The 18,850-nt window shown below is 41.0% G+C and overlaps 1 protein-coding gene across 1 annotated transcript in view; it reads right to left on the bottom strand.

Annotated features, from left to right (window-relative positions):
• LOC308040894 (uncharacterized protein) overlaps positions 1-18,850 on the bottom strand; it is a gene marked incomplete at its 5' end in the record, with an annotated part of 168,326 nt that overhangs the window by 15,476 nt on the left and 134,000 nt on the right. The window lies entirely within an intron of this gene.

Raw genomic sequence — 18,850 nt, 5'->3', positions numbered from 1 at the left:
TATAAATCCATTATATTTAGAGGAAAAAAAAATTGTTGAAGAACAGAAAATACAAGAAACTAATACTACCAAGTTAATCTGAAGAAAAATCAAACATCAGTTTCCCAAAATCAAAAGGTTTTAATAAAACACTGAGAATTAGAATCTCTTTATTACCTTATATTTTGGTTTTTTTAGAAAGTTATGCTTTTGATCTTTTTCTCTATAACCAGGAAGACTATTTTTCAATTTATATTTTTAAATGAAAGCTGAGATCTCCCAAAATCTCATGCATACAGAAATTGGAGTGGTTTTAATAAAGTAAAAATAAAATTAAAAAAAAAAAAAACATAAACTAAAACTGAATTAAATAAATTATAAACACCAAAAGGTGCTTGGGCCATCTTCTCTAGACTGTGCTTTTGCCAAGAAAGCTTGGACCAGATGATCCTGTGGACCTTCCCAACCTAATATTGTATTCTATTCTATTCTTCTATTAAAGCTTAGCTTCACAGAATCACAGACTGGCTCAGGTTGGAAGGGACCCCTGAAGGTCATCTAGTCCAACCACCCTGTTCAAGCAGGGGCACCTAGAGCCAGTTGCCTGGGATCACATCCAGATAGCTTTTAAAGATCTCCAAGGATGGAGACTCCACAACCTCTTCGGGCAACCTGTGTCAGTGCTTGGTCACCCTCACAGCAAAAAGTGTTTCCTCATGTTCAGACAGAACCTCCTGTGTTTCAGTTTGTGCCCATTGCCTCTTGTCCTATCACGGGGCACCACTAAAAAGAACCTGGCTCCAACCTGATTTGCATGCTCCCTTTAGGTATTATATACATCAATACGATCCCCCCATGACTCTCTTCTTCTCTAAGCTGAGTAGCACCAGCTCTCTCAGCATTTCTTCATATGAGAGATGCTCCAGTTCCTTACTCATCTTCATGGCCCTTCATGCCTGTCACAATATGACTCTCGTACAAATGCATACTGCTTCTAAACTCCAGAAGAAGTCTTCTCAAAGCCTAGAGGGCACTTGGGAGGTGCAAATGTTAGATTCCATTTGAATGCAAACCACCTGGGAATGTTCATCCTGCCAGATTGCTACCAGCAGGTTTTAATAAAAAGGTGGCTTGGTGCCACTTCCCCTCCTCCAGGATCCCAGAGAACTTGAGAACAAATGATTTATCAAGTGCTATGGTTGTGCTCAGCTTTGCCTATGCTCCTCACTCCCTATAACCCCAATTATGGACTGGCTGAAAGGCTTTGAAGAGAAAGCTTTTAAGTGGAGAACATTATAAGCAGAATAAAAGGCGTTTTCATGCCAATGCAATGACTGCTGTAGTTATTGCTTAAGGCAGGATTAGTGCACTTGGAGTGATAGAAACCATCAGGAATGGACAATTAAGAGTTCAGACTAATCCTCAAAGACAAGACGCTTAAAGACCTAATAGTCTGACTGACACTAGTGAGATCAGAGAGTGATTTAACTCTTTCAAAAGGCCTACAAAGCTTTTGATGCTTATTTTCCCAGTAGGCTTTCCTTGCCTTCAGTTAAAAGTTATCCAAAGGGTGAACTTCAAACATCTGTTTCAAGTGAAGAGGACAGCACTGGAGGATGTGTTTTATTCAACCAAACAGATTCTACAAGAACAAACACAGATGTTCACCACTCTCGTCTTTTACTTGGTGAGTAAAAGAAAAAATAAAAGGAAAAAAAATCTGTATGTTCTATTTACCGAATAAACAAGAGAGATCAATTAGATTAGACATAAGAAATACAGCCATTCCTTCCCATTTAGGCATATTCTCAGTTCAGGAGAAGTAAAGAGAAGGAAAATAAATTATCACATAAATTATACAATTTGAAGTCTAACATAAGAATATCTTTCAAGTAAGAAGTAATCCTATAAGAGAAAGGAGACTATGAACCACTGATTGCACTAATGTGTCTTTACCCGCTTTTGAATACTTCTGCTTAAAACAGCATTACTGTATCAGGCATGGAACTTAAAGTACAAAGATACAAAATCTGCTTTTCCACCACAAGTACTCCAATCCAAAGTGCACCCATAGTACAAGAACAGTTTCTTCAAAACTGGAAAAATGTGTCCAAACTCTATTTCCCAGCAGCTCTCAACAGAGGGTTTTATAGAAGTGAGGCATGAATGGGACAACACCTTGGGAGAATTCTACATACTAAAAAGGGCATTATTGGGACAAATGTGCCTTTATTTTCATTTGCAGCTCATTAGAACAAACAGAATTCCATGCTTGTTCCAGTTTCCAGCAAAAACTTGAGTAAAATTAATCTTGGAGGAATTGTTTCTACAGTATACCTATGCAAAGCTGCTGCCTTGTTTCCAGTCCAAGAAACTGCTTGAGTGTCTTATGCATTGCTTGATCTAGCTTGCTTTATATTCTTAGAGGCAGAATTTTCTTGACTTAGATTTTTAGAGACCACCACAACTTTAACTCCTCTGCTGTAAATCGTTTTGCATTGTAGCACTGCGATCTACATAAAAGATATAACTGACCAGACACATAGTTCAGAAATAAATTCTGGACTTTTGCCTGAAGCAGAGGAGCAGCTCTACTGCCCACTTAATGAAACATATCAATAGGGAATGTTACTAAAATGGCTTCTTCCCTTTTCACAGTTTTTAATCACTTTGTTTTATGAACTAATTTTTTCATGTCTACCAGAAAACCAGACTAATAAGGAATGTCAGCATCTATTTTGTTGAAAAATTTTAAAACCATACTGGCTCCATCAAAATATTAACCACAAAGTTCTTCTTTAAACTTTTTCATTTAAATTTAAAATGGTAAAAAAAATGATTGTTTCAATTTCAAGGGGGGAACAATTGACAAAATGCTTTTACCAGCAATGAAGAATCATTAATTCTGACACTTCTGTGGAAAAAAGTAACTATCAAAACAGTCACTTTGGTATAAGAACTTGACTGTTCATTGACAACATACCACGCAACCTCCTCTGTGTTCTTGGAAGAGCCTGCATGGTGCTGCCTTAAGGCAGCATCATCCACAATGCCTACTACTAGAAGACAGCTTAAAGCCTGAGGTATCAAAAGCCAGCTGAATCTGGAATTCCTCAAGGTATGGCACCCTGTAGCCGACTTTCACCTTCTCTGTGCATTCTCTTCTTGCTACCTGCAGATATCCTCGGGGATCATATTTCTTGTTTCTTCTCTGCATCTCCTGGAACCCCAGAGCAGAAGGAGAAAGGGATTGAACTTACTTTCCTTTGACAGAAATACATCTACTGATGGGCTGCATGGTACCAGAATGCTGCAGTCTACTATTCGATAAGAAAAGGCAAGAATTATTAGCTTCACAGGCTCCCAAATCCAACACAGACGCCTAAATCTGTTTTCCCTTGCACTGCATATTAGCTTGGCATATAAATTATTTGTGTCAATGCTGTATACAGATCATTCACAAGTAAATAAGACTGAAGCTGGGGCTGGGAAACTCATTTCACAAATAACAAATTCCAGCAGCTCGAACAGAGATGCCATACCATGGAGAACAGGACAGTATTGATTGACAAGAAGCCACCCAGCTCTACCCTCAAGCAACTAATGTAGCTGAGGTATTCCAAAGCCATATTTGATCTCTTCATATTTCCTCATCAGATATAGTTTAGTAACAGGTATGCCTAAACTGTCCAGAAGCCAGCACAGTCCTGAGGAAAACAAAATCTTACATCAGGCTCCTGAAGGTCACAGGACCAGATACAGAAATGAGACTGCAAAGAAGTGAGGATTTTACTCCCATCCGCAGAGACTCAGCAAACTTCAGAAAAATGACAGGAGCCTTTTGCCATACATCTAAGCTTCAACGTGCAAAACCAGAAAGATTATAAAATGTCAAGACAATTCAATCTTGTGCTTTTGCTTACAAAGAGCAAGCCATTTAGAAGACATTTAAAATAACAATGCAGGGTAAATCCAGCACTCCAGCACATTACTTTAGACTTCTGAGAGCAGGGACAGGTACATAGGCGAGAACAAGGAAGAAATTAGTGTAGGACCAAATATGCCCTCCTCTACAGATTGCACTCACAACTGAACTATTGTAATTAATCCCCAACAGCAGCAGTGGCAAGGGCAACATTACCAGCATCAGTCCCACAATACCCAGCACCACTGCTGCAGAAGGAGTTTTCAGGGAATTTCTCAGCTACAAGGCACTGTGAAACGAAGGAGTTGTGATGTTTTCTGCTTGTCTCTAAGGGGCACCCTTCTGGATGGCCTCCACTCAGCAAGATTGGCAATAAAGATTTCATTCTGCCCAAGTCACTCCAGCTATGCCTGCTTCAGTTGGGCTTTCTTTGCTCTGTAACTAGATACAAGCATTTAAAATACAGAAAATTTCAACCTATGGTTGAAAGCACATTTTTGATTGGCATTACAGTACCATGCCAGAGATCAATACGTTCTTTTCTATGATGATACACAACATTCACAACAATGGGTTAATTAAAATAAACAGGGTTTCGTCATTTGTCTGGCTTTCATAAAGTTGTTTGTTGTTTTGTTTGTTTGTTTATTTTGGGGGGGTTGTTTGTTTGTTGTTTTTGTTTTTTCCAGTTCCAGGCTGAAATTCCAGGTGTAAAAAAAAAAAAGGGAAAAAAACAATCCCTGCCGAGAAGAACCAAAGCCCTGGTAAGTGACATATTCATCTCAGGAACAGAAAGATATTAATTTTGGGAGTAGAAGACAGGGTCAAGCTAAGATCCATGATGAGGACAAGCAGAGTCTTGAATGTGGTTATTTCAGTCCCAGAGAGTGGCCTGGCCCGCTTGCCACCAGCAACATTAGGTGAAAAGGCTGCAGATCTCTTTTTCTATGTGTGAAAACTTTAGAGGGCTGTTGGCTTTTTTTTATTTAATCTGAGAGTCTGGTCATCCATGCTCAAGCTCAGCCCTAGAATGGCATAACTGTAAGCTGAGACTAGACTATTGTGAAACAGCTAAGTCTGAGAAAGTTTTGTGAGAGAACTCCAGCAGGACTCTCACCCATTTGCTATAGAGTTGCTCGAGCCCTTGGGTCTTGCCCGAGTTCACAAAAGCTTGTGCCTGGGCCTCTACCTTGCTGATCCTGACTGCAACACCCTAGCTTGATCCTAGATCTGCCTCATCCCTGTGCATGGGATCACTGCACTCTTGGCCAGCCGTGCTTACCATCACTGGGCTTGTTCAGGTGCAGTGGGACTTGCCAAACTGGTGGTGAAGGCACTGCTCTGCCTGTCTTGCTGTCACCCTCGGCTCCTGGTTCCCCTGCCTTTGTGAAGCAGCACACGCTCAAGACTGGAGCCAAGCACCATGGAACCTGTACCTGAACCTGCCCTGAATCAAGTCTGGCCTTTACCCCAGGCAGTTAAAACTCTTAGAGGGAGCAGTGGAGAGGCTGCACACTGCTGAGGCACTTTGGGCAAATACACAACCTTGTAAGTACATTCAAGTTTTCTAAGCCTTAAAAGCTTCTTGAGACCAAAAACACCCCACAACATACTCTCTTGCAGCTCTCACTATAGTCTGCCATTCAATCTTCCAGGAGTATAAAAAGCTTTCAGCACAAGTCTAGTATGCATCCGTGCATACTGCAAGGAGATCCTTTTTCATTTGAGTTGTTCTGTAACAGTATTTCCCCATGCTTTCTTCTTTGCCACACAGTAAATCACTGAAACTTCTGCTCCAAACCCACAATGGTTAAATTACCAACTTACCTTTCTCTATTATCCAAGTTGTATTAATTATGTTCAGCTTAATGGAAGCAATTATTTAATTAGTAAAAAACGCTGTTCACCTACATACTCCTGTAGAAACATTTTGGGCTACATGCAGGCCAATTACCTGCTGAATTGCACAGCACCTCATCACAAAGCTATTAAAAGTTCAGCAGAAAACTCCCTAGACCAAGAGTGTGAAACTCATGTTCACCGGGGGCCACATCAGCCTCACAGCTGCTTTCAAAAGGCCGAATGTAATTTTAGGACCATATAAATGTAGGAGTAGTTAAATTTATACAGTCTGAAAATTACATTCGGCCCTTTGAAGGCAACCATAAAGCTGATGTGGCCCCTGGTGAAAATGAGTTTGACACCCTTGCCCTAGAGAGTACAAAGATTTCATTTTCAGAAAGCTGTGGTGCCAGTGGAGTGAAACTGACAGGGTTGACACAATCAGCTTTGAAACATCTGCCCTTTCATTAAATGAGTTTAATTGTTTTAAAATCAATAACATATTTCCCACCTCCCCCACCAGCATTAATACTATGACTACTACTAATATGGGCATAGTACTGGGCAGGATGAGATTCCCACTTTGGTGAGAGCTGGCTACCCTTATACATGCACAAACACTCAGAGACAGCACTTTCTCTAACAAGTACACAACTAGATGGCATACACAAAAGACATGAAGAAGGCTAGCCTAAGTGTCTCTCTTAACCTAAGCTTTGACCTTAAGACACTTCAGATACTTGTCTAAAACTCCACAGTATAAATGTGGACCTAAGTGGCTCATTCAGGCTTACAAGGTAGTGTGACTCTGATCCTCGACTCCTAGCTTTCTGCCTTTCTTATGAAATCATCTGGCCAACAGCAAGCGACCCTGCCCAGAGAAGCAGCTCAGCTGCTCCCATAACAGCACATCCTCTTACCTGTACACACCCCTCTGCACTGAGCTTTTCCTGACCAGCTGAGGACAATGGCATATGGGTCAATCACCAGACATCACTGAGGAGGAGCTGGATCATTTCCCTAACAAACAGGGATAGCTGAGCTTGAGGTGCCATTGTCTGTCAGTAGATAGAGAGTTGATGGTGCACTGCCAGCCTGGGAGGAAGCCTGAGTCACAGACCTGGAGCTCCGGAAAGCCAGGTACAGACCTGACAGCCAGCGACACCTAAACTATTGCACTGTTTCCCATGAAGAGGGGTTACAAAAACCCTTAATTTAAGGGAGTAGAGAGGAGTACAGGGGTACATCAAGACCAAGCTATTTGACACGTGGAGATCCCCCTGGAAGGGCCAAGATGTTTATCAAACTTCTCTGCTGACCTCCAGAAAATTTATAAGCAGATCACAAGACACAACTTTCACCTGGTCACAAGGGGAACAAATCCACGTGTAACACTGGTGCTCCCGCCACCCTCCTACAAGGATGGAGCACAGTATACAACGTACAGAGCTGCAATGGGCCTCCTGAGTGACTTGAGAAGTCAATGACAAACGAACCCAGGCCTCAGTTTTTAGAGGGCTGCATGTCAGCTGAGGATGAACTGTGAAGGGACTGCCAAAGGTTAAAAAATAATTCATACTACTAGCTTTGCAAAGCAGCTCCTCACATGTCTACCAGTAACTTCTTATTAGCACTTAGTGTTTTCTCTCTGGGAGCACATGTTTATTTTGCATTGCACATGTGTTGAGCACAAAACTAAAAAAGTCTCAGTTCCAAGGGTCTGTGGCCTGACAAAATGACAACATTGGTGGACTCCCCAGACTGAGGAAGCATTAGATAAAGGGAGAAGGGATGAGATTCCTGATGGAGAACATCAGAAGCACCAGCCACTGGCCCTCCAGACTTAAGCCAACTAATCCACATGACAAACACCAAAAGGCTGCCTCTCCTTTATTTTCTCCTCTTCTGCTTAATTAAAATTATTTCTAGGAATTAGCTGGTCTCCAAGTGTTTGTTTTAAACAGCAACTTCTTTACATTCCTACTAAAAATAAAGAAATACACAAAGCATAAGTGTCATCCTGCACAGAGGGTGCTGAAAAATTAAAATCCTTTTCTTCATCGCTGTGAACCCAAAATATTGTCACATAAAGTGTGGTTCTAAAGACGTAGACAATGTAAGTCGAGTGACATATTCTACTGGGGCGTAACATTTAACAAACTACAGATATATCTGACCTCCAGTTAACTGACTAACAAATCATTGAAAACCTGGGAAATGAAGGCCAGAATGAGGAAATTTCATCTCTCATTTCCTATCACCTTCACCAGTGCATCTTCTAACAGTCCCAGGGTTGCATTTTACAGGATACTAAAAAAGGAAAGGCAGCCACTTTAAAATTTATAAGGAGCCAAGGGAACCTACTGAGTGCCACCTTTTTAGTTTAATTCCTCATGCCACTGGCATAAATTTGGATCACAGTTCCCTCCTTCACTTAACAGCCCTATGTATCTTGCATTCACATATGTCTCCCTGTCTGCTAGATTTTAATACCATTTACCAACATTCATTTCTTCCTAGCTGCCTTTCTCCTCCCTCCAGGCTTCTTATAAGAGAACTCATGAAAATACATATTCTACTATGGCTGTTTATGTTCCCAGGTCCTTAGGAATAGGTGCTGCGCTCATCCTTCCTCAGGCTGAAGAAGACCAAGTGGGACACTCTCCATTACAGGCTAAAATGCTGCTATTTAAACTAGGATGCTTACAGTAACAGAATTGACTTAGTGGTACCATCAAAAGCTCAGGAGCAGAAAAAGAAAGGTTAGGCAAAGCCAAGTTTTTTCCTATACAGGAGTGCTCTACACAGGAATCAGGCCAGTATAAAGATGCAAAAGTGTATCTTCCTGGCAGGTATTTTTTGTATATGTTCTACAGCATTTAAATCTGGCTGTTGGAGCCTCAAAAGCACAAAGGTACCCAATACAATATTCCAACTAAAATCCTGTAAGAAATGCCTCAAAGCCATTTGACTGAATGAAGAAGCAGAAACATTTACCATCAGGTGGCCTTCTCAGCTACAGAAATTTGCACCACAAGCATCAGCACTCTATTGCTATTTGCAAAAGCTAAGGCTGCCGAGGCTGAAAATAACATTCGGGAGCAATAAAAACTACTGAGTGTAGCTTGTAGCGAAGGGAAACTTTTTGGAGAACAACTTCAAGCCATGGTTCAGATGCCTGTATGGAACCAGTCAATACTCAGTGTTTGTTTACAGCTGAGAGACTCCGAGGAGACCTCTCTTTTACAAAGATTTCAAACTTGCTTGAAAAGTAAGACGCCAAACCAAAAGAAAACTGAAGGTCAAGAGAGGTGACCACACAGCTTCCTAAGATAACCAGGACTTGGGACTCTCTGCTAGGTGTTGCATATATAATGTAATGTAATACAAGATGTGGTCAGACGAAGCAGCAAATGAATCTAAGTAGAGTAGTATGCAAAACTTGTTCTGAAACACTTTCTAACCCAAAGGCTAACCTAGACTGAGGTTATGTGACTTGTTAGTACTAATAAGAGAAAGTAAGGACAGATATGGCATTTCCTAGATAATATATATTCACAAAATAACACTTTAAAAATCCTGTTTCCTCAAATAAAGAAAAAATAGAATAGCAAGAGGCAGTTGTTTGGATTCTATCTCAATGTTTTTGTCAGCCTATCCTGTACACAAAAGTTTGTTGTCACCTTTGTCTGGACCCTCGCTACAAGTAATTCCCTGACTGGCCATAGGCCTTTTCGCTAGTGCCAGCTTCAGAGATGCTTCTCACATTTTTCCTCCCTTTTACGCTCTTTCAAATACTCATTCCAGCAACAGATCTCAGACTGTAAGAGGCCTTGCATAAGGAGCAAGGGTGTTGCACCAGGCCAGTTCTGCAGAGTGCTCAGCACACCACCATGATGCCATTCAAAATGCACTTAAATTACTGCAGTAAAGCACATTGAGTCTAGTTTTAACAGAAACGGGAAAAACTGCCAAGTCCCTAAGTAGGTCTCTAATAATAGCAAGATGTAAAATTAAGTCTCAGCAAGGATGCAGATGATGATCCTGGCCTTTAGTGTTACAAACAGTGCTAAGATACTGTGTATCTTCAAAGTATGAAGTTACTCAAGTATTTAACAGCACTTGAAGTAAGCCCTGTTTTGTTAAAAAATAACAATATCTTTAATTGAGCTTTTAAAAAGTGACCAGGATTTTACAAGGGTAGATTCCTAGCATTACTTGAAATTAAGACCTTTTAAATAATTTCATGTTATACATCATTAAGCTGAAGCATTCAAAACTAATCTAGAGAACAAAGCACAAAGAGATAAAGTGATCTGCCAAAGGTCACCCGAAAATTTTTCTTGGAGGCAAGAAAAGAAACTATGTTTTGACAAAACTCTATGCCCTGACCACAAAGACAATCTTTCCTCCAACACAGATCTTGGGGTGATTAAGATCATATGCAGGTACAAATGTGTACTAATGTAAAAGCTAAGTTCCTCCCTGAAAAAAAATGCAAGCAGGTATCTCCTGACTTACCCAAGCAAATGACATACTATAGCAAAAATTGGGTGTGCATAAATCAGAACTGAGCCAGTTTAGTGCTAAGGGTGTGCGCTGTCCCTAAACCAGCATGCATCTTCAGTGGAATAAATGTCCCCATTATATTTATAATGAAGCTAATCAATTTTGAGATTGTAAAATAACCCTGTCCAGAATTTTGATGAATCACATGACATGTCTTCCAAGGACTCTTTTGTTAAAGATGCCTTTTTTACTGGAATTTCAATAATTAATCATGTTTTGGGATAGTTTTATTTCTGTGTGGCTTATCCTTTGATGATCTAATTTACATTTATAATGGTCTATTCCCTTGTGGATTAATTGCTCGTGTTATTTTCTCTATTAATCAGACGTCAACATTTGCATTACAGATGACTGCGTTATTTTCATACCACTAAATCTGGCAGCATGGTACTAATGATAAATACTTTCTTCAGTTCTATGGGTGAATTAGTGTCTCAGTCCTTTTAAACAAAGGCATTATTAGGATCCTACCACTCTTCTGAAGTAGGCTGGTGGTTCTGTAGTATTATCCATATATATTTATTATGTATAAGTATTTTTTTTCTGCAAACGATAAATGCACATATATTTAGTTCACCCATTGCTGTCAAAAAAAGCCCTGAGCAAAGGGCAGAGAGTTATGAATCTGAGGCCATCACAGACTTCTCTCCTAGGTCCCCATGTACCTCTAGAAGAGTTTCACACCTTCCAGCTATGCACTGGAATTCCTTTCTGGATGCTATGACCCACAGTGCTGCCTGAAAAGCTGTTTTTGTCAAAACTGCTTACTTGCATTGAGGAAAAATAAATTTCCAGTAGTAGTATTAAACAGTACAAATTGTCAACCTGATCTAGGCCACATGATTGTGCCTGGAGTAGATAAGGGAGTACCCACACACACTTCTCTGTCCACAGACCAGGGAGGCAGTAACCTTTGGCAGGTGGCAGTGGACAGTCACCTCCTTCCCAGCACGGCAAGGTCCAAAGGAACATGCCTGGGCCCTGGAGGAACTGCAGTTCACACCCCTATTTCCGGATAGGTGGCATTACATCTAGCCCTGATGGGTTGCCCACAATCCTTTCCCCAGATGTGACTCAGTCATGCAGGCCAACAGGGAGAAGAGGAAGAGCCTGGTTACCCCACTCCTCCCACTGTACTGCTGCATCCTCACCTACTTGTAGGGCATAGGAAGCAATAGCAGCTCCAGTGATGCTCTCCCTGGGCTGCTACTCTGACATGGAGGTTTGGGCATAGTACTATTATATTTGTTCTTTTCATAGAAGCTCTTCACAAATCCCTAGCACTCTCACATTGGACAGTCAAGGTCATACTACATCAGATTATTAAGAGACATGCTTGCTGCTACCTAGAAGTATCCCTGGGCTCTGTGGGTCAGCAGCTTCAACAACAGACTTGGTATCCTCTGAGTAAAGACTTGCTAAGACCTGGTGGTTTCCACTTGTACAATGGCAGAGAACAAACTGGACGTGTAAAATACACTAATGTCGAAAGCATAAACAAATGGCACATCACAAGCAAATGTGATACACCATGCTTTTTATAGCACAAGGAAAAATTCCCAGAAGGTCTATTATGCACATCTGAAACTCCCCAGCTGTGAGCTCTCCTTTCTCCTCAGTGTCCTTTAACCAGCACTACAACTGCTGCCTTGAACTCTATCACGGACTAAGGAGCTCTGTGCTTGCCACAGAGGTTTCCAAGCCATTTATTTCATTCTGGGATGGTTAGCTTTTCCTCCATGTGACTCTAGTGAGACCAGAAGGGGTAAATACTACCTCTGCCCACTCCCACATGGGAATCTTTTCCCACACTGCACTGTCTGCACAAGCAGGACTGTCAGTTGTGGAGTCCAAGAACAGGTGATTCTTGAGGAGCTATCTGGAACCTGCACAGCAACACTGGCAGGCTGTCTTACAAAGAAAGACAAATTGAAGGAGGTCTATTACATCTTAAAGTGATGAAGCATGAACGCCTTTCTAATGCTTGTTTAGTTCCTTACTCAGTTCCTGCCCTAAGGCTAAACTACAATCTATTCAATTCCAAAACAGCATTATTTTTGTCTGCAGACATAAGGAGGGCTGCTTATGGTGTAACATATGTTTTAGGTAGGTAAATGTCTCCAGGTGGTCGTCAGTGAGAAAACCTTCACATCGACCAGCTCAGCATAAGGCATCTACTACAAGACATGAAGTATTAAAGTACTGGCTGCTAGAGGCTCAACTCAGCAAAAACTGAGAAAGTTATTTCAATAACACATTCATGGAATGCCCTCTTTTTCTAAACCATGAAAACGGCCCTCCCTTGACTTCATGGTCTGGTTAGTAAAGCTGAGCAATTCTATTCATTTTGGACACAAACAATACTTTCACATCAGGTGGTAGATGTTGTGCAGAAGGCTTCTCATTTCACAACATAACGCTTTTCATACATGTCTCATGCCTTATAGCATCTTGGTGGATTATGTCATTCCCAGAATTCAGTTCTTCCTCATTTCCTCATACCCTCTAAATTACACTGTTGGTCTTGCATCACATTCCTGGGGTTATTAAGTACCTGAACTGTAAACATGCTTATTCTCTGCCAGAAGAGATCAGGGAGAAAATTGTGCAAGGCAGGTCAGAGTAGCCTCCTCTAACAAGAAATGAAAGTCTGGACTTGTGTGCAGCTCTGAAACTTGTGCTATTGAGCTGCCATAATGACATACTGCATCCCATTAATCTGCAATTACACACTGACAGGGACTGTCAATCTAGTACCGTATCCATTCAGCAGAACTAAATGTACCATTTCTGTCTCCAACATTGTTCCTATGACTCTTCAAAATAAAGTTAAATGTGGGATTTAATGGAGCAGAGAAGAGTCCAAAATCTGAATTAAGGAGGAGAGAGATTAGAGTATTTATAGCCTCACCACATCTGTGACTGCAAAGCCTGAGAAAACAAAATAACTGAAGGAATATGTGGAAGAATAGAAATCACCTGCTAACGACCATAGTAAACTCGTAGTTTTTTCTCACAAATCCCCCTGCTACAACCAATATTTTGTTATCTATATGTGCTCTCTACATCTGAGAGAGGCAGTCCTCCTCTGAGCTATCCCATCTGCAGTCCCCCTTGGTATCTATTACATCTCCCCCAACACACACCATGCTCCCTGATGTTCCGTCTTACTCAGCTTGGCAGGAAAAGAGAGGTCAGCACTCTATCGCATGTCCACAGCTGAGAGACAACAGTGTTTTAACATCACTGGAGGCTTAAGATGAGACATAGACTAGAAAACAGCACAGTCCAGCGGATGGAAGCCAGGCTGAGACTCCCTGTCTCCTCCATTCAGATGGCAGACAGACATTTCCTTTACACTGTGGCACTGTAGTGTCACTGAAGTTAATGTCCAGTGGCTGCTGCCTCCTTTCTGCTGGTGGAAGCATTCATGCAAGCACTGCTGGGTCTGCTTTGGGTAAAATCCATCAGGACAGATCAAACCAAAAGCTGCAAATTGTTTACAATAAACCAGCTTCCCACAGACCACCCTGCTGTCAGATCCCTGAGGGATCATCACCAGCCCTGAGAAGCAGCGACAGGTAGTGACATCTGAGCTGACACAGCCAGAGCTGGAAGGGGACATCTGGTAAGAGCTGGAGGCCTCATTCCAGGAAAACATGCCTGCTCGAGTGGAAGAGATGGAGGTCCCCAAGTGCTGTTATGAGTGGAAATTGTATCAATCAAGAGCACACAAACGCTGTCTTAAATGACACCATGAGGCTGTGGAGCTGCCCCAGGGCTGAAGTCAGGCACAGCATCCAAACCAGTTCTCTACGTACCCTGCAGCCAATGAAGACAGACATCATCTGAGCATGACTTATCCACCCTAAAACAGGCACCCAAAATAGATGGACTGAAGCACTTTCTGGCCTATATGCTATAAGTTTAGACAGCTAGAGACTGATGAGGTAAATTCCACTTTGATGAACTGACCCCTGCCATAATGGGATTCAGCACGCATGGCCACAGTAAGATATCTACACCTACTGAGTGACTTCAGGTTTCCTTCCCAAAGCTGTTTTAAAATGTATTACAATGTTCAGTTTCAGTGCAACTCAACAACTTGCAGAGCTGTTTATATTTTGAAAGTATTAAAGAATTTTAAAATTCCAAACAAAATACAGAACAATGAACACACAAATGACCACAATGTTCATTATAATGTTCTCCTACAGCATTACAAAGCAGAGAAGCTACTCCTGAAGAGTATGGAACGCCTAGATATTGTACATTCTGTTTTTGAAAACTGTCTCTTGCCCTTCCTACTCTCATACAGCTGGTAATTCTGGGCTCCCATGCCCAGGTGAGAATTCAGTAGAAACTGTTTCCTGTGATAGGACTGTCACTTTGCCGATAGCACAAATACAGCTACAGGTAAAATTAACCCCAGTAAATGAGTTTGCTGAGTACACCTGGTTATCTAAACAACTATGTTCCTTCTCTCTTTTAATTAGCTTTTAATTAGAACTCTTTTCTCTTTTTTTTTTTTTTTCCCCTCAGTATTCACAGAAAGAACATAAATGCAAGGAGTTTAGGGCTTACAAAAGCACCTGCAATACTTGGCAAGCAAATTTTCACACTCTTAGGATGCTTGCAACTGTCTGCTCACTTCAAGTGCTGTGGTCAGAATTCAGAATCTACTAAACTCCTAACAAATAATGAAGAACCTGACATGCAGTTCTGCCAGATATGGGCATTCAAGTCTGTGGCATCCAAATTTATCCACTATTCATAAGTCTGAGTCAGGGAGTGGATGTTTAGAGGGGGTCTCTACAACAGGGTCTGGCAAGAGCTGGACACATTGCCTGAGAGAACAGAGTCTGCAGTACCAGACACCTACCCGCAAAGAGAGACTTGTTAAAGAATGAGAGACAGTGCTGCCAAGTGCATAAGGACCATAACAGCAGACACCTGGCTACTCTGTATTTTCTCCACCTTACACCAGAGATAGCCAAGACTTGATATCTAATCCAAAGTTTTCTCACTTGCAAGCTCCCTTGTCAATCTGCATGGTGTGGAGGTACCCTCCATTTCCCTTGCTGTACTGGCTTCACAGCACAGAGTGGCTGATTGCCAGCAGTCTCACCACAGCAGTTTCTGCTCCCCAGGTACACAATGTTAAGGCCACCTATATCCTTGACCAGCCTCTTTTGGAGTAGTTGACAAAATATATGCTCATCTCCACTTGTTTGGTTTGTTGTTATAGAAGGAAAGTAAAGATGTTAAACCAAAAGGCCTTGATACTCCTTCTGCAACAGACTATTAAATTTCTGTGAGATCACACAGCACTGGATGCTAAAAGAGAACATCAAGGAAACTGACACCATTTGCTTAGTCTCCAGGAAAGGCAATGCTTATAAAGTGCTAAGAGGCAAAATATTTTATTTCTCTATATATACATGTTGAGACTACATTTTATAACAAGCTGGCTGACTTTTATGTCCTTAAAGAACGAAAGAGCTACAATATAGAAAATGAGGATGTGGAACCCAAAGAGATATGCTTTCTTCCCTTCTCATACCAACTCTCTACTTCTAAAGATGTAATTTCATTTCATTTTTGTCTCACAAAAAAAACCCCACAGATGTGTAGTGTTTGGCTGCCAAGGAGGTTTTAAGCCATTCAGATCTTCCTAGGTATTATAGTCATAGCCAAGCATCCCAAGAGGGTGAGTGGCATAGAAACCTGCTAGAATAATATTCAAAAGTTATGTTCGCCAATGTGAAAGATATTTTAAAATATCTTAAAAAAAAAAATCATAATAAAAAAATCTGATGACCATTAGACCTACTGGAAGCCTGCAGAGCACTTTCTCCTATATATGAACCTTAACACTGGAAACTTCAAATTTCCTAATTTACTACACATAATCACCTATATAGGATTATGATTTCCAGTAATAGAAAGAAACTGTTAAAATAGCAGAAAAGGCACACTGAGAACCATTCAAGCTAAAGCTAGGCAAAATGCAAACTGAAGAAAAGCCGAAAAATTTGTTACAAAAAGTAATTAACCACTGCCAAAAAATGAACAAACTGCACAGTACTTTGTCTATCACTTAAAATCCTCGACAAAAGCAGTATGTTTTCTGACAATGCACTCCAGCAGAGGTTAAAAATTAAGGGCTAGACACAGGAACTGTGAAATGAGGGTCTTCAGCCCAAGTTAAGCAGGAAGCCGAGGTGATCCTAATGCTTCCTCCTGGAAATCTATGAAGCCTCCTTGTATTTATTAGATGATAGAGATGGTCTACTTCTACTAAAAGAAGTAAATCCTGCCAAATAAACCAGTACATTATTAATAGGACAACTGACCTGTCTTAATATACAGAAAATAAGGAACCAGCCTACAATGACCCTGATTTCCGGCCTACAAACAATATCAAAGGTCATCCAAGTCCTAACACAATGTCATGCTGTATGCATTAGCAATAAGGACACAGATATCTAAATAAACATATTTTTAGAATTAGCAAACTGTTCTAATTGAGTGCATATTTTGCAAAATCAATATAATTCACCAGAAAATAAAAAGCTGTGTTTGGATGTGGATCATGTACATGGTTACTTTCTCCTGACAGCAGGGTCACAGCTGGAAGGTGTGGTAGGAAGTACAGAGACCATGACTAATATAATCACATAACAGCATTGCCAGCTCTCACAAATAAATAATAGATCACAGTATTTAGCACTTACAGGACATTGCAAGTGTCCTTGATGTGAAGTGAGTAGTTTCTTCAGCTCTATTATTTTTAGGCCTGCTAATTCAAGCAGAGTTCTGTGTAGCACCCTGATGCAAAATACTCCCCAGTTATCTGATTTGGGATTTTTTTTCTTTACAAGGGACTGACAAAGATCTTTTCCTCCATCTTAAGGTGCACCTGTGCCTATCGCATTCAAGCCCTGTTATTTCTTCTTATGCAGCTTCTGTACTGTTCTCAGTTTTCCTCCAGCATAATTTTTTATTCCACATAACAAAGGGCTATACAGGATAGGAAGTGCAAAGGCGGGAGAGGAAAAACTCAAGATCATAAGGAAGGTGGGTGGCGCTTACTTTAGCAGTGAAGAAATAATAATGGAGGAGTCACTGTCTCAGCACACAGGGGAAGACTATGAAAGTGAATGCATTTTTATGTGCACTCACAACCACATTATTGAACTTCTCCTGTAAACACAGCTTAAAAGACAAACGAGAAATTAAATTCAATATAAATTTGCTTGGTCTTTTAAGAATTATTTTATTTAAGAATCTCATTATATAGCTTGATTTGATCTCTTGAGATCAGCAATGCTGTAAGGAACCCAATTCCTGTCTCCATGCAGCCAAGGATAGCTTCTACTCTCCTTTATATCAAAGAGGGCATCTTATCAAAATATGTCTGAGACACGCATCCCTTCAGATTGCAACTAAGCCAGCAAGCTCCTCTCTTCTATTTGCAAGTGCAAAAGACTACAAGTCTCCCATTTGTATCCACCATAAGGCCTTTGCAAGAAATACATTTGCATGTACATGGTAGAATACCATATGGAAGGTGCAGTGAGAAATATTTTGCATTAGCCGGGGAGGGGGGGGGGAGGGAAAGAAGGGAGAACGGGCAGGCTGCTTTCATTAAAAACTGTCTTAGGATGCTGGACAAGCAACCAGGTGAAGTCATGATCCAGCACTGAGCCTGACGTTGCTGCAGTTGCTTGTGTAGATGAGCCAGCTTAGCTACAGCTGCAGTGCGGAACAGTCTACAAGTGTGAGACCTGCTTAGGTTGATATTAAACCCCTTGCCCGCTGTGGTGGATTAGCCTTGCTAAGAGCCAAACGCCCACCCAGGCGCTCATACCTTCCCTCTTCTCAGCAGGATGTGGAGAAAATGTAAGAATAAGAATGAGAAAGGTTGTAGGGCAACACAAAGACAGAGACTGCTTATCAATTATCATTGCAGGCAAAACAGACATGACTTGAAGAAAATAACTTATTGCCAAGTAAAATAGATTCAGGTAGTGAGAAACAAAAAGACAAACATTAAAACACTACCTTTCCTCTCCCAGGATCCACTTCACCCCTCTTCTCCAGACTCCACCCCCACCCCAAGCAGAACAAGGGAATGGGGGCTATGGTCACAGAATCATAGAACGGTTTGGTTTGGAAGGGGCCTTCAAAGGTCATCTAGTCCAACCACCCTGCAGTGAGCAGGGACATCTTCAACTAGATCATGCTTTTTCTCAGCATTATGCTAAGAATTTACTGTCAAATGTTAAAAACCCTGAGCCCTGATACATTGAGCCAATAAACACGACCAAAGATCTGAATTTCACCCTGTGAAATAAATAAAAACTACTACCCTGTTTGCATTTGGCAGATCACGACTATAACTCTAGGATATTCAATTAACCAATAGCTTTGAACAGGCATTAGCACCTGAAACAGAACACCACAAAAACCACCACCATAAAGCTGATTTTATGGTCAGTAATTTTTTGATCAAAGATGACAACAACATAA

This window comes from Nesoenas mayeri (assembly GCF_963082525.1).
Source record: "Nesoenas mayeri genome assembly, chromosome: 5".
NCBI classification, from domain to species: domain Eukaryota; kingdom Metazoa; phylum Chordata; class Aves; order Columbiformes; family Columbidae; genus Nesoenas; species Nesoenas mayeri.
The sequence above is the reverse complement of the archived record's forward strand: the minus strand, read 5'-3'. Positions and strand labels throughout refer to the sequence as shown.